Consider the following 3,470-nt stretch of genomic DNA (forward strand, 5'->3'; position numbering starts at 1 on the left):
ACATTTTGGAAAAAGTTAGGTGAATGAACATATGGGTTTTTGTTCTTGTTGAGTGCCTTGGAGTTGGTTCTGACTCATAGCAAACATATATAGGGTTTCTGAGGAGCGGCTGGTGAACTTGCATCACCAACAGTGCAGTTTAAACTGACCATTAACTCACAGCACATTAACTCATAGTACCATAATATGAGAGTGTGTATAAAGTATGCTGTTCTGTAGAAAATATTCTCAACAACAAAGTGGACAGGACAACTCATCCTGTGCAGGTCAGTCATGTTCTCCTCCACACCCCAGTGCAAAGAATAAGGGTCTGGGAATTGATGGAATACAGATTGAAACTTTTCAATAAACTGACGCAGCACTGGAGGCACTCACTCATCTATGCCAATTAATTTGGAAGACATTCTCCTGGTCAGCTGACTGGAAGAGATCTGTATCTGTGCCCATTCCAAAGAGAGGATACCCAATGGAATGTGGAAATCATCAAACAATATCATTGATATGCTATGTGAGTGAAGTTTTACTTAAGTTAGTGCAAAAATGGTTGCAACCATATATTGACAGAGAACTTCCAGAGTTTCAAGCCAGATTCAGAAGAGGACATGGAATGAGAGATATCATTGTTGACATAAGATGGATCTTAGCTGAAAGCAGAGAATACCAGAAAGATGTTTACCTGTGCTTTATTGACTATGCAAAGGTTTCTTTTGTGTGGATCATGACAAATTATGGACAACACTGTGAAGAATGAGTATTCCATAACACTTAATGATGCCATGAGGAATCTGTACATAGATCAAGAGGCAGTTGTTCAAACAAACAAGGTAACACCAAATGTTTTACAATTAGGAAAGTTGTGCACCAGGGTTGTATTCTTTCACCATACTTATTCAATCTGTATGCTGAGCAAATAATCTGAGAAACTGAGTTATATGAAGCAAAATGTGGCATCAAGACTGGAGGAAGACTCAATTACTACCTGTGATATGCGGATGATACAACCTTGCTTGCTGAAACTGAAGAGGACTTAAAATACTTAACTGATAAAGATGCAACCCAACCTTCAGTATGTGTTGCATCTCAATGTAAAGCAAACAAAAATGCTCACTACTAAGCAACATGCAATATAAATGGAGAGAAGACTGAAGTTGCAAGACTTCGGGTTGCTCCAATCAACCATCAACATTCATGGAAGCAGCAGTCAAGAAATCAAACAACATATTGCATTTGGCAAATCTACTGCATACGACCTCTTTAAAGTGTTGAAGAGCAAAGATATTAGTTTGAGGACTAAGGTGTGCCTAACCCAAGCCATGGTATTTTCAATCACCTCATATGCATGTGAAGGTTGGACAATGAATAAGGAAGAATATAGAAGAATTGATTCATTTGAGCTATGTTGTTAGAGGAAAATACTGAAAGTACCATGGACTGCCAAAAGAACAAACAGCTCTGTCTTGCAAATACAGTCTAAATGCTCCTCGGAAGCCAGGATGTCCCAACTTTGGCTTTAATACTTTGGACATATTACCAAGAGGGACCAATCTCTAGAGAAGAATAGCGTGTTTGGTAGAGTGGAGGGTCAGAGAAAAAGAGGAAGACGGCCTAATGAGATGGATTGATGCTGTAGCAGCAACAATGACATCAGATGTAGCTGATTGTGAGTTTGGCCCAGGACCAGGCAGTGTTTTGTTCTGTTGTGCTAAGTGTTGCTATGAGTGAGTATTAACTTGATGGCACCTAACAACAATAAGGTCAAACCCAGCAGTTCCATTGGAAAAAGATGAGGCAGTTTATTCCCATAAAGATTTATGGTCTGGGAATCCTATATGGGGTCACTATGAGTCAGAATTGACTCTATGGCAGTGAGTTTGAGGGAAAGAGCAATACTAAAAAGCTGGGTTATGCCTTTCATTTGGAGGACCACTCAGCTCTAATGATTGAGCGGGATCAGATTGGGATCCAGGTAAGAAAAAAATATTAAAATTAACTACTTAGTCTAGCTCTTTTCTAGACATCAAAGAATGAAGACAAAAGGATTTTTGAAGACTATTTCATCCTCAGCTCAGCTCATTATGAAAGGAGAGTAGCTAGAAATTATAGGCGGTAAACCAAGGATAAAGACAGTGCATATAGCCAGAGCCTCCTAAATGTTCTTTATCTCAGAAACTTTAGCATCACAAAGAAACCAGCATCTGAGAAATGATCAGAGTAGCCCACCAGTCCTCTTAATTGCTGCCCGTTCTATCTCCATGGTGATCATTTATTTCTTGAGTCATGGCAAGCAGGTTTCCACATAGCATTCCAGACACATCATTAGAGGAGTAGTAGAGCATAGGAAACAAAATAAGGGTCTCAGAGTCAAACACTTTGGTGTTCAGATTCTAGCTCTGGCTCAAAGTACCTGTGCAGCCAGCACTCAGGAACGGTTGTGTCCTACTATTCTCACACTATCTGTCTCTTACTTCCCTCTGTCCCTTTGATTTCTGCCTTTCATTGGCTATGGCTATGCTAGAAAACCCACAGCACTAGATTGATATTTTTTAACATTAGGATTAAACCAAAACACCTAATATCAATAACCTGGTTGTGGGGTTATGTGCAGTGGAGTCAGTTCTGACTCACAGTGATCCTGTATAGGATTTCTGATGCTGTAAATATTAAGGGAGCAGAAAGCTTTATCTTTCTATCATGAAGCTGTGGGTAGATTCAAACTACTGACCTTGCATTAAGCAGTCCAACTTGTAACCCCTCCATTACCAGAGCTCCTTAACATCAATAACCTGCTTCTCAATAATCCCAAGAAAATATTATTTAAAAATTGAATTATTCACAGAGGAGCCTTAGCTGTTATCAAGTCAAAGGGACTACTATACACAGAGTAAGTGTTTCCAAAACTAATCATTAAGTTTGTATTGGGAGATTCAGACTCATTTTGACTTAAACAGAGGTAGGGAACGTTGGCCCATGGAACATATGGTGGTGATGGTTATGTGCCATGAAGTTGGAACCGACTCATAGCAACCCTGTACAGGGTTTCTGAGGCTGTAGATCTTTACGCGAGCCCGCGGAAAAGCTGGTAGTTTCGAACTGCTGACTTTAAGGTTTGCAGACCAATTCATAACCACTACGCTACCAGAGCTCCTTTATGGACCATATGTTGTTGTTGTTAGGTGCCATTGAGTCGGCACTGACTCACAGCGACCCTATGCACGGCAGAACAAAACAAAGTCCGATCCTGGGCCAAACTCACTACTGTTGCCACACTTGAGTCCATCGATACTGCAATCTGGCCAATCCATCTCTTTGGGGGTCTTTCTCTTTTTCTCTGATCCTCCATTTTACCCAGCATGATATCCGTCTTCAGCGACTGTTTCATCCTGACAATAAGTCAAAAGTATGAGAGAAGAAGTTTGGCCATCTTGGGCTCTAAGGAGCACTCTGGCCGCACTACTTCCAAAACAGATCTA

General features: G+C 40.5%; 1 pseudogene; it reads left to right on the forward strand.

Annotated features, from left to right (window-relative positions):
• The first annotated feature begins 1,936 nt into the window (after positions 1-1,936).
• The window catches only part of LOC102813338, a 26,979-nt pseudogene continuing 25,445 nt past the window's right edge, over positions 1,937-3,470 (forward strand).

This window comes from Chrysochloris asiatica, unplaced genomic scaffold, assembly GCF_000296735.1.
Source record: "Chrysochloris asiatica unplaced genomic scaffold, ChrAsi1.0 scaffold00146, whole genome shotgun sequence".
Taxonomy (NCBI): Eukaryota; Metazoa; Chordata; class Mammalia; order Afrosoricida; family Chrysochloridae; genus Chrysochloris; species Chrysochloris asiatica.